This window comes from Oxyura jamaicensis, chromosome 18, assembly GCF_011077185.1.
Source record: "Oxyura jamaicensis isolate SHBP4307 breed ruddy duck chromosome 18, BPBGC_Ojam_1.0, whole genome shotgun sequence".
Taxonomy (NCBI): Eukaryota; Metazoa; Chordata; class Aves; order Anseriformes; family Anatidae; genus Oxyura; species Oxyura jamaicensis.
In genome coordinates, this window is record NC_048910.1 from 10,578,384 (window position 1) to 10,591,323 (window position 12,940).

The 12,940-nt window shown below is 44.9% G+C and overlaps 1 long non-coding RNA gene across 3 annotated transcripts; it reads left to right on the plus strand.

Moving 5' to 3' along the window:
- Positions 1-4,305: 4,305 nt before the first annotated feature.
- On the plus strand, positions 4,306-9,738 carry LOC118175847. 3 transcript variants are annotated; one of them, XR_004755157.1, is made up of 4 exons: positions 4,306-4,541; positions 5,896-5,990; positions 8,106-8,257; positions 9,126-9,481. It is a non-coding gene; the product is annotated as an uncharacterized LOC118175847 (long non-coding RNA). The 3 variants fall into 3 exon arrangements; XR_004755156.1 differs by lacking the exons at positions 8,106-8,257; positions 9,126-9,481 and adding an exon at positions 9,523-9,738; XR_004755155.1 differs by lacking the exon at positions 8,106-8,257.
- The last annotated feature ends 3,202 nt before the right edge of the window (positions 9,739-12,940 follow it).

The following is a 12,940-nucleotide window of genomic DNA, read 5'->3' on the forward strand; positions in this document are numbered from 1 at the left end:
CAAAGAACATTTCCGAGGCAGGTTGGGATCTCTTCTTTCCTCTGTCTCTTCCGTGCGAGCTGTCTGTTAGGTAGCAAGGGTAGAACTCCTTAATTATCGGCTGTGTTTAACGATACCCTCTCCCAGACACGACAAACTTCTGTGCTCTTAGTTTAGCACTTGCTCTTCTTGGGAAAGACAAAGGGTCCAGATGTTTGATTTGTTCTCCTTAGGTCTTTTTTTTTTTTTTTTTTTTTTTTTCATAATGGATTACAAGGTAAAACTGAGAAGTACTGTAATGTCTTTAAATTATGGCTGCTCACGACCATTGTAAAGTAGAAGGGTGCTGCGTAGTTGCCATCCCACAGCCAACGAGAAACTGATTTTGTAATGACTTTTGGCCTGCAGCTATTGTAAGGTGAACAATCTAGGCATCTGACAGTTGTCCATTACTATTTTCCTGTTTGCAGCCTTTTTGTATCAAAGTCTTCCTAATGTACTGCACAAATTGTGGATTGTACAGATTTTTATATATTATGTCTTATTTTATTATTTCTAAATAAATAAAAAAAAAATTGAGAATGAACTGGCGTACGCAGCATGTGTGTGAATGAAGTGGGGAGAGGGGTCAGGACGTTATTTATGTGTTTATGCCTGTCTCTGAGCACAGCCATTGTCTGAAGCACTTTAGGAAGAGACAGATCGTTCTCTCCCTCAACAAAAGCCAGGAGGAAAGGTGATACTATCATTATTTGCCAGATGGGAACACAAACATGATTCTCATTGGATTCTGCGGTGTAAGGCAACTTGCACCAAAGGAAAATCTATCCCAGAGAGACCGACTGACTTTCTTAAGGTCATACCTGAAGCTGCAGAGCTCCAGATCATTAGCTACAAGTTGTCTCAAATAGAAAGCAAGCTCAAAGTCTATGTAAATCACAAGGCAGGGAGAGAGGGGAAATTAAAACACAGAGCATAAGCAAGCGCTCTTAAAGATCTGGGAAGGGATTAAAAAATCAGGCAGGAAACATCCTCAAATCCCCATGAATCCCCATGTTTCATATCTCCCTGGATCATCCCTGTTTGGAAACGATGCTCTTCATCTGACCTGAAGTCCAAACACATTTGCTGTAATCTTAACACATGCCTTCTTTATCTGGAGCCCTAAGCCTTTGGGGCTGGTTTATTGTGTAATGGGATGGGGAAGCATTGCTGGAAAGGGGCTGGGAGTATCCAAACGGGGACTCGGTGCCCATATTTGTCAGGCTGGGCAGCTCCTTTCCCTCTGCTGTGTGTGGCCTCCAGGGCAGATACTGAAGCTGCGCGACTGTGACTCAGCTAGAAAACGCTGATCTAACCGGAATAAAATGCGCTACAAAGGCTGAGGACGGCCGTGCAACATCGCAGCGTGGTTTTGACCCCTCTGCTGAACTGTCCGACTTTTCATCAGTCTGCAAAGCCCTTCAAACACAGCTCTGAAATGAAGGCTGATGGAGCCCTGACCTTATCAAGGAGGACTCCATTTAGAAATTCAAATTCCCATTTCAAAAACTAATGGTCTCTTGAAAAGCTTATAATGATAATTGCAGGGCTGGATGTAGGGACAGCGCCTGGCCGTCACAGCCTGGATCTGCTCACTGTCCCTGCAGAAATCCACCCCCGCTGGAGCCGCTGGCTGCTCGGGGCACTGCTGCTGGCTCTGCCTTCCCTGCTGCCTACCCTGTTAGCACCCTCTCCTATTGCTGGCTGCTCGGGTGGTCAGGTGGAGTCAGCATAAATATAGCAGCAAAACACAGACTCTGTGTTTTGGTAGCTAGCAGGGTAAGAGCTGAACTCTCCCCCGTCCCGTACCAGCCAGATGCAGCTAGCATGCTTCAAGCATAGCTGCTGGACACCTGCACATGCTGCATGAACCTTGGCAGCATGGATAAGCTCACACAGAAGACATACCAGTGCGGTGTTGGCATGCCAGCAGCAGCAGGGTTCAGGCAATGCAGCATAAAGAAACGTCCATTTCAAAATGTTTCAAGGTTTAAGCTAAACTCATGACTTCGGGAGAGCCTGTTGCATGGGTTTGGACTCCAGGCAGGTGGAGGTTGCTGTTCCGGGTAGGTTTTGGACAAGATGTGCTCTCTGGGATTCAACACACACCCGCTCTGGATTAGCTCCTTTGTCCCGGTGTAATGCATACACCAGCTCTTTGGGAAGGGGCTGTCAGTGCTGTAGGGTCTCAGCGCCCGAACAGGGTCCCCAGAGCTTCCTGCACAGCTCAGGCAGTCGTGCTCAGCATGCGAAGTGTAAGTCCAGGCCCTTCGCATGAAGTGCATTCACAGTAAGAGTCTGCATTTCTTTAGCTACACCGGTGCGATCCTTCCTCATCCTCTTGCAATGCTGACCCACGATCTGTGACGGTAGATCTGTATAAGACAGAAAAGGGGAGAAAATTTTACAAATCAGTATTTATTATTATTATTATTATTATTATTAGACCAATTTTTGCTTCTCTCTCCATCTGCTCTTTTGTGAGCAAGATTCGGCTGTTTCCCTTGTCCTCGGACAGCGTGGCTCCCACTGGCTTCCAGATACGGAGGTTCTGCACCTGCAGACTTCAGCCTAAATTCAGCCAATTGTTGATCTTTAGACCTGTTTGCAGCTCAGATGTCACGGTGGAAGTCAGAAAAAGACTGTTAATGCTGCAAACACAGAAGCCACGCATCCTTGCGGGGAAGCCAAAACCTAGCAGGAGCCCCTCCAGCACTCTGTAATCCTCCAAACATCCGCGGCTGCACAGCCAGGCTCCGATCACCCCCAGCGTCATGGCAGTGGCATTCTGCTGAAATTAGAGGATGAGCAAAACCAACTGAATGGCTGAGGGGTCACTTTGCAGAGTCTAAGATTTAAATCCCCGGGCTGAGGGTGAGGGAGAAGGAGCAGGTTTTGGTGAACTCCTTCGTGGGTGCTTTTATGTTCAGCTGAGCACCCACATGGGAACGACGGCCACCGAGAGGTGGGAAGTGACGGCAGGATGCCGCCGCTGACAGCAGTTCTGTAATTTTTCTATTAGAGGAAAGGGAAGGAATGCTGTACCAGGCACACATGCTGCCAGGGGAACACCAGTGGCATCACACGAACTATTCATATCACATCCAGCATGAGCAGACACATTAACACGGGCTGCCACGCAGCACAAAGACCCGCAGCGTTTTGCTCCGTGCTCTTGGCAGCTCTCCAGACGGAACTGAAATCCATGGCTAAATCCTTCCTTTTATCCTGTGCGTTGGGTAGAGCTCATTTTGTAAAGAGTTTACAGCATTTTGTAACCTTCACGGCCACCTGAAGCCGGGAACATCGTTCCTTCTGCTTCACCTTACCCTAACGCACTGCCTTCGCTTTGTCCTCTCCTGGGAATGCTGCAATGTTTCCGCGGGTTTGCAGTGTCTGGGGACAGGACAGACAAGTGCAAACTGGGAAAATTATGGAAAGTTCAAGAACATAAAAATGAAAGATGGGTCTTGCAAATATTGTTGTTCTCCCCCTCCTTCTGAAGTCTTCTCCAAAGTAGTCTTTAATCCAGTACCACCACTTACAGCATCAAGTCATCTCCTCGAGGAGGGAAGGGAAAACATCTTGCTGTGCATAACTTGTATTTGATATGCAAATTAACTCATTAATTATATTGTATTGCATGGCACACAAGGTGCCTCATGGCTATGCCTGTATTTAAACCTGGGATGGAGTCCGTGGGAGCAGGGACATGGCTGCTGCCGGCTCCAGCCGGCAAACTCTGATAAATAAAGAGCAAACTAAACCAGGGCACTTTGAGTTTGCTGCCTGAGAAAGTCCTTGGCTTTCAAAAAAATCTGATTGCTGGTGGTGCTTGAGACTAATAATCTCCAAGATACTGCTGCCACCCAAATCGTTATCAGAGTTTAATTTAATTGATATATAATAGGCTGGTAACAGGAAAGGGTGCATTTCTATAGCTAAATAGCACAGGATCTTTATGAACAGGGATGAATTTTACCCTGGGGCAGAGAGATTACCCAGGGAAATAATACTGCTTTAGCTCTATTGTGGAAGTCTTTTGAGGTTCTTGAATGGTGCAGTGGCTGTTAGCTCCCAGGAAGGATGAACTTCTGGCTTTAGCCAGAACATTTCCATCTTTATCTCTGTATTTTTGTGAGCCTTTTGCATGCAAACCCATTTACACACACAGACCTGAAGACAGACCAGCGCATCATTTTTTCCCCCTTTTTCCCATGTTGATACTTGCAGTGACTCCATGTTGCTGGAAAGGTAGCAGTAGATCAAAAGTTGGTATTTTCTCTGTTTACACCCTAGGCAAGAAGAGCCTGGGCTGTCTGCAGTCGACTCGGGATAGCTCTGTGATCTGCAATTGGAAAAGGAGGGAATTCCTTTCTTCCTTCTGCAAGGGCGTTTGGCAAGAGGTGTCCACCCTCTAATAAGAAGCCCAGCAGCTAACTGAAGAACTGGAAGCTTTAAAGGAAAATAAAGCGAACAAAGCTATGGAGCAGCTCAAATGCTCACACTGCATTTCAAAGGTAATTGAGTATAAGTGAGAGAGTGCAAAAACGTTGTCTGTTCGTTCTCGTAACCTCGGCAGCTCCACCCAAAGGATGCCTATCTGCAGGTTTTTGGGGTGATGGTAATAGCAACCTCTGGAGAAGGAAAAGCCTTTCATTAAATGGCAGCAGGCACTGAGTCAGCTGCATCTTGCATTGCAGAGGCTGTGCTGGTGGAGATGGGTGCTCTTGCAGATCGCAGCATCCTTGGCCTCCCTCCTCCCCTCGGTACCTGGGCAGCCCGTGGACCCGATCCCGTGGGTACTGCTGTCCCTGGAGCAGCAGCAGGCCTGTGACCCTCCGTGCTCACCTCCACGTGCTCCGGAGCAGGGTTACATGCCTGCGTGCAGTTGCTCCTGCCTTCAGAGAAGCCAAGGGCATTAAAAACAATTAAAATCCCTGACTTAGCTTAATTGGAGCCAACACTGGAGCTGCATTAGAGTCGTTATCTCAAGTTTTCCAAAGCCCTCTCCCAGCAGGCCTGGGAGTTTATTTCCACCCTTCGCTTTCTTTTCCTCTTCTTTTTCTCTCTCCTTTCACCCTGGGAGAAGTGTCTCCCAGCGACACCCCTCGATAGGCTTTGATCTCACGGACCCTCATGGGTTGTGCATTTACCTTTAGAGTTGCAACATTTTCATGTAGCTGGAATGTCTCAGTATTCTCCACATTTATAGCTCATTAACTCCTACAATGAGAGCCTTCTGCAGTTCGTTATGCGTGGTGCCTAACGAGGAGGGGTTGCCAGAATCGCTGTGCCTGTCCCTCGATGTATTATCTGACAGTTTTTCTATTGAATTAACTCAAGGTATGCATTGACTAAACATCTTCAGAACTGTTGGACAAACAGACTATGTAATATTCATAAATTAATGCAAATCGGCTTCAAATATGTCAGACTCACTCCCCTAGGAATCCCTGGACCTCAGCATGTTGTGACAGTTCTTGTTTAAGCAAATCTGGATCTTTCAGTGCAAATAATGAGAGTGCTTTCATCCTAAGCGGTATTACCAGTGAGACTAATCTGCCATTCTCCTTCTTAAAACTGTAGTCTCATCAGATATAAATTAAACCACTGGGAGAGCAGGAAAAGAAAATGTGAGCAGCATTTGCATGCATTGTCCCTCCTTTTCATCTGCTGCAAGAGCCGCATTGTGGCACCTTTTTAATGACAATGCTGCTATTACAGTAAATGATTAAACAGTCGCAGTCTTTCACGTTCTGGGTTTTCAGACTTGGAGATTTTGTTCCACGTGTAAATTATTTGCATGCATTTGAGATATTATTGGTTATGTATTTCTTGAAAGCCTCATGCCACACACTTCCCACCTTGCAGGTCTCCTTCCATGGATATTGCCACGTTCCTGGAAAGATTCGGAAGATGGTTGGTGCTGATGGCTGTCCAGCAGGAGCTTCTCAACATGCTTTCAGGTATCTTTAAGTGCTCTAAAGGCTCATGAAGTTTCACCGAGACTCAGCTTTCCATCCATAGGAGCAATTAAACCCTGGGAGCTTCTGCGGCTGCTGGTGGCTGGGGTCTGCCTTTGAGCTGGCGCTGCCGACCTCCCTCCTGCCCTGCTCGGGCACATGTCGTGTTGTGCTGCCAGCGGGCAGATGTGCTGTTTGCTATTCCCGGCAGGGCTGTGAGAGTCCCTCATGTGATGGTTATTTACCATGCCGCATTATTTGTGCTGAAGCATGTAAGCGTTACCACTCAGATATATTGCTGCCCCTAACACATCTTCCTAACGAAACGCGTTCAGCCCGTTCCAACATGGTAGATTTGGTTTCAGATAGGAGATGGCCACATTCCTTCCTTGAAGTTTGTCTCCTCCACATATCAAAAATGTTAACAAATAGGCATAATATATGCCCTGGGGAGCAGAGAAAGCTGCTTTTCTTTTTCTTGGCTGGCTTAATCCATGCTGGAATTATGTGACTTTTCATCTCTGCAGTTGGAGGAAAAGGCTAACTTGCAGTGTAAAAGTAGCATGATAAATTGTGGAAAAATAACTTGCTGGCTTTCCTAAGAAACTCCAGCTCCTCCTCTCACTGTACTCCTTCCAGCGCCCCAGAATTCATTGCATCAGTGCATGTTATGGCACCTTTGGGATGCGTTACTCATAAGAATGGAGCTACTGGTGCTTTGGAGGCATATTTTAGCTTTGGCTCTCACATGAGTGCTCTGACACATCCGTGCTGTCTGCACGTCTGGGTAGCATTTGCTTGCGGGTGTCTCCTGAGATTCCAGTCAGCTCAAAAAAGGAAACATCTAATTTATATTTGCTAAGGTATGCGTGAGGTCCTTTTGTTCCTCTTTGCCGGTGGTGAGGGCTTTGGGTGCAGGGTTAACGTGGTACAAAGGCAGGAGGGATGGCTCAAATGGGAACGTGGTGTTTGCGCTGTGATGTCCAGCTCCAGATCTGTCCTTTCTCTTCTGAACACTGCAGGGTGGCCAGAGGGAGTGGGGAGACTGCATTTGCTCAGACAGCCTTGCTTGCGTGCCCTCGTCTGTCATTTTCTGTGTTGTAACATGCTGGGAAAGTCCACGCGTACCTTCCAGGCTGTGGCAGCCACCCTGCTGCATGCCATGTCCCCTTGGCACTGCCTGGCCCTCCTCGTGCGGCTCCTTCCCTGTGACCTGCAGGCACCGGGGGCTGAAAAACACAGCCCCAGGAGCATGCACTGGCATGGGGAACCCACGACCTGCCCAGCATAACGTGCCCTTTATGCAGCACAGCTGGGCTGCACTCGGTCTGAGTCTGAGTCTTCTTCCTTTGAATTCACTTGGATCTCAGACTTCATCTGTAATTGCCTATAATTAACCTCTCCTTGCAGGGCGCTCTGGAGATGGGAGCTGATAAGCGAGTGCCACACATTGCTCTTGTTTTCCCCTGGAGGCAGCCCTGACGGGCTCTTTTGCTCTCAAATGGTGCAGTCTGGGCAAATTTCAGTGTTTCCAGGTTTATATGCAAAAAAAAAGTGAGACTTAAACTCTAGGTTTGCACATAAGCTTAGCAGAATTCCCTGGTCGCCCCTGGGGGTTTAGCACCAGCCCCGGTTTGGAAGACTTGTGCTTTTGGGGTCCAATCTCATGTAACCAGCACAGGAAGGTCAAATATCAAGGCTTATCATTAAGTATGTATTTTCCATCAGCAAGTACACCAAAGTCAGTAAGACTTAAAATACCAAGGTGTTTTAAATTAAAATACTAAGGTGTTACATGTATAGTAGGTCCTTTCATGCTCTGAGCCTTTTGCCAAAGTTTGCACATAACCACAATGATTTTATGCAAAAGAAGGGACAGGCGCAGTCTGAAGTAAAACTGTTCTGGCCTGTCCACAGGAACTGTTCGCAGCTTTAAGAAGCTGGAGCGCAGAGAGCAACCTTTTTAATTTTTCTCTCCCTTAAAATGAATAAGCAGATAGAGATCTGGTGCACAAGCAGGGGAACAAAAATACATTAAGACAGCAAAGTACTGTGCTTAGCAAAGGTTTTGTTAAGTGAAATGCCATTTTTTTTTAATTATTTTTTTTTTCCCCTTAGGGAACAATAAGAAAACTTCTCTTTATACATATCTCTTTCTGAGACATGCTCCATGACTGGTCGCAACCTGTAATAAAAATGCCATATCCAAGAGAATATATTTAATATCGGGAAGGCAAAATAGAATGATATGATCTGTTTGGGGTTTGAAGGTAAATGTTTAGACATTTTTTCCTTTAAAATAATCTGTGATAGATGCTGGTTAGCTGACTGGGAAATGAAATCACGGAGGATTTATGCCATTAATGACAGGCTATGATGTCAAAGACATTTGGCCTGTGGCCATAACCTTTTGTGTGGCTCTGGTTGATTTTTATAAATAAACAGGACCGCTCAGCTGCTGCCTGGATAGGAGTCCCCATCACTTGGGAGCACTGAAAACTAGGCTAAGGAAAACAATAATATTGAGCACAAAATCAAGGGGAAGGGATGTCCTGCAAGAATTGCTTTCTCCCTTTGCTTCCTCTGGTTTTACAGAGCAGGTCTTGGTTAATATTTAAAGAAACTCCAGATTACTGAAATAACACCGAAACCAATCTTACTGTCTGAAACCCCATTGTGTGATGTTGATTTACAATTAGTCAAAAGCCTGGACGCGTTGTCAATAGCGTGCATCAGTGCTATTCTTGTCCCTTTTGGGCACAAAAAAAGCAGCCTGGATCGGCTTGTCCAGCTGTGCCAATGCAGCAGCGGAGCTCCCCGCTGGCGTGGGACCAGGGGGTTGTTCACCCTGCCTGCAGGCAGACAGGGCAGGTCTGATACCCAGACCCCCCCTTTATGACAGAAAACTGCAAATCTGACTGCAAAGAGACAGGGAAGCCCTGAAGCAGATATAGCTTTCGTATCTGTCCCCTTAAGGAGCTTACGGGCATAATTTTAATCATATTTCCCCACATAATACAGAGGATTTGCTTGCAGCCATTTCAGCCATTTGATATGTGGGAGGGCTTCATTATGTTCTTATTGGTGTCATTTTTCTTTTCACATCAAGCTGTTTACCTTTTGTATTTCATCCTCCAGGAGCTGTGCTGCTAATGGTTCTCTAGGTGCCAGACCTCCACCGGGTTAGGCAGCACAGCTGCCTTGTGTTGGATTGAATGTCACCACCTTCTAAGGATCTAGGTCCTTTTATTAAGATAATTAGCTGCCCTATGTCACAGATTTCTGTATAAGCACACCAAGAGCTACTCGTTCTACTCTTTTATTGACAATTCTTTTATAGACAAATGATTTTCCTGTGCAAATCTTCATCTTTACCTTTAGTTAGAAATGACTAAGATAATACTCATTTTGTTCAGCTTGCTAACCACACTATAAAATTGACATGATCCTTACATAGGGTTATCTGTTTTGTCCATTAAAAGTATAGTTCCCCACAGTTCGTTTATTTATTTTGGGTTAATTCTTTCTTTTCCAGAAGCAGTGTTTTGCACTGGAAATTGTGTCCTGTGGAGTCCTATCATTAGCCTGCTGCCTTTACATTTTCCCAAACAGTACAGATGGAGGGAATTGGAACAGCATGGCAGTAGTACTTTGTTGTTTCTGTCCTCCTACTGTTACTACACAGAAAAAGAACTTTAATTATGGAGCAAAAACTCCTGATAAGAGTCCATTTACAGAAAAAAAGGGTCCTTCTTCTTGTCCTGCCATACTTTGTACACCATTTGCTGCACAGTATTAGCATTTGCACCAGAATAACCAAAAGGGATTTTGCTGGTGTTCGTTTGCATGATTAGTTTCAGTACAGGTTAATTTGGTGTGTGCAAGAACCACGTTGCCTGGTGGTGCCATGGAAGAGCATGAGCTAGGCGAGGCCGGTGGCCTGCAGGTGTTTGGTTCATCAGCCCCCCGCAGGTCCCCCTTCCAGGGCTGGAGGTTGGACGTGGGTCTGGTGGGACGAAGCAGCACACGATGCCCGGAAACCCTTCTGGGATGTGGCTCCTGACAACCCAAAGGGCCCTGCAGAAACCCAGGCAGCACACTACAGCAGCCCAAAAGACATCCCCGCTTACACCAGTGCTGTTTCACCATGGAGAGCATCACCGCTGGCTGCGGGTCGGGCTGTGGGTGCCCCTCCAGCAGCATCCCTGTGGCTAAAGGTCCGTGCCTCATGTGTGGCACTGCTCCTGTGGCCCTGAAGGATGATGGCAGCGGTTGCCCCATCCCCGTCCCCTGGCGCATCGCTGCAGCACTATAATGCCGTCCAGATGTCGGCGCGGCTCCGCAGCCCGACGGCTGCATTTCACCATTAACATACTTGTTTTATGACAGAGCGGGATCATTACAATCGTCACATTATTCTGTTTCTTTTTTTCCCCTCTCCTATTAGTAGAGACACTGATTATTATTTTAATAGGGAGAAACAAGTTCCCCATGTCCTTTTCCAGTCCTAAAAATACAAGACTATTTTCCATAGAAGCTTATGATTGTAGATTTAAATGTTCGAGTAGAATACATTAAAGTGCCCTAGATTTTAAGGAGAAAAAGTGAGTCCTGATACTCAGAGGAAGGTAGGGCACTTAAGCTGAATTACAGCAGTGTAATTATTGGTATTGTCAGATTTTATAATCTACAAAATTATTATTGGGCAGACATTTCATTCACAAAAATGTTTCTAAAATAATTTCCGAACTTCACTTGAAGACTGTTTATTTTGGAAAAATATAAATCATTGTTCCATTTAAAAACATTTCATCTCAGAGAGCCGTAATATTTTATTTGTGTTGAAAGAAGGCAGGGTTTATTAAATATTAATATGTGGTTTACAGCATGGGTTAAAGTTCCCCTCTTAATATATGCTGTAACTTTGTTCAAGAGACCATTCCCGAGAGAGTATAAGTTTCTGCTTAAGGGACTTGATGCTAATGAAACAATATAATCACAGTTTATAAAAATGCCAATATACAGTATGCTTTCTGTTCAAAATTTTGTGAACGTTCACGATAATTAATGGCATGAGCTAATTAATGGCAGCATATAAATACGACACCTGGCACAGTGCCTTGCTGAGCACAGGTCATGTACTCATGTCCCTGACCTTCTTCTCCATCAGGAGCTTATTTTTGAGACCCTCGAAGCTCAGACATGAACCGGCAAGTGTGCCAAGGCCAGGCTGTGACATTAAGGACTGGTCAGAGAAAGGAAAGACACAGAAAATGCCAGGGGTAGGCACTGGGAAAGAAAGATTTAGTAAAAAGAGAAAAAGCAGATCCTCGATCAGGGAAGACGAGGTGCAGAAGGGAGTTATGCAGCCAGGTGAGTGGGAATTGTGCCTTTCAGTCAAAGCCCCTGGAAACCGAGTGTAAATCATGAAAAGGCAGTGGGATTCCAGCTTTTAAATCATGCAGGGACCTTTGGCAACTGTAACATGAAAGTCTTCAAATCCACAGAGATGAGGGAAAAGCTTAAGGAGGAGATTTTTCAAAGACTTGGTGGGGAGGTAGCTGTTTATTGAATATTTATCAAGACTTTTGATGGCACACAGACAACTTCCACGCTGGCTCAGTGGCCAACAGCCATCTCTGGGCACAGAGGGCATGCGACAGGGAATGCTGTGTTATTTCCACTTCTTTATACCACAGATTAGCATAAATAAATAAATAAATAAATAAATAGGTCTCCTTGAAGATGAGATAACGCTAGTGGGACAATTCTGTAATATCTGCTAAAAGCTGTGTGTGATTCTGGATGGTGAACTTTCAAATGGGAACCTTTCACACGTGTGCAGTGTGTTGACTCTCATTTAAATTCCCATAAATCCATCCTTGAAATTTTTTGGTCCTTCAGATTTAAAAGGCAGAACTGTTTATTCTTTCTTGCTTTGGGAAAGAAGTCAAGACCTTTATAATCTCAAAATTTACCTTTTTTTTTTTTTTTTTTTTTTTTTCTTAAAGAAAATATAACTGCATACAAACTGTAACCCCCTCTAAACAATTCTCATCAGTTCCCTGAAGTGTCTCTTGGCTGAATTGTAAATCACCATAAAGTGCACCACAAAAAAAAAAAAAAAAAAGAAAAAGAAAAAGAAAAAAAGAAAAAAAAATAAAAAAATCAGGGCATAAATGAGTTTTGGAGCTGTCTAGTCTGGGATCTGTAATTAAATCAAGGAGACTTTCTGATCTATAGAAGGGTCAGTGTAACAGGGCAGTGCTTTGAACCACGGTCTCATTAAGATACAATTGCCTTCTTCGCTTCCCAGATTGTTTATAACAGAGGGCTTATTCCTAAGCAGTCAATAACTGGAGAACATAAATCACCGCACAGAAAGAGTTGTTCCTGCTTTATGGGCCAGATCCTCAGCTGGTATAAATCACAGTTGCTCCAATGATGTCACCTAACTCATGCTTTATTTATACAATCCAAAGATCTGTCTCATACTGTTCTCATTTTATTGGCTTTTATTGACTCATTCTGTAGGCACAGATTCTCATATATAAAATGAAGGTGGAGATAATTGAGGTATGTGAAAAGCAGTTTAGTAAAATTTTCAAGGGAAAATCTGAATCGTTCTCTTCCTTCCCCTTTCATTTTATTAAAAACGAGTTACCATCTGAATTTTTGTCAACTCATAACCATTTCCCTAAATACTACGTTGGACACTTTGCACTCGTTCTTTGGCAAAATGTACCAGTGGTCTTTGCATGATGTAATGGAGCTGCTTCTAGATGCTTCTGAATTCAGAAAGGACGTCCCCAGGCTGACCGGGGGACAATCAGGTTTACATCTGACTTTCCAGGTGTGTGCAGCATCACCTTCGGATCGCCCTGTGCTTCATGTTGGGCTATAACAGCACCGAGAAAAATCTCCAGAAATCTTTCAGAGATGAAATTCACTTT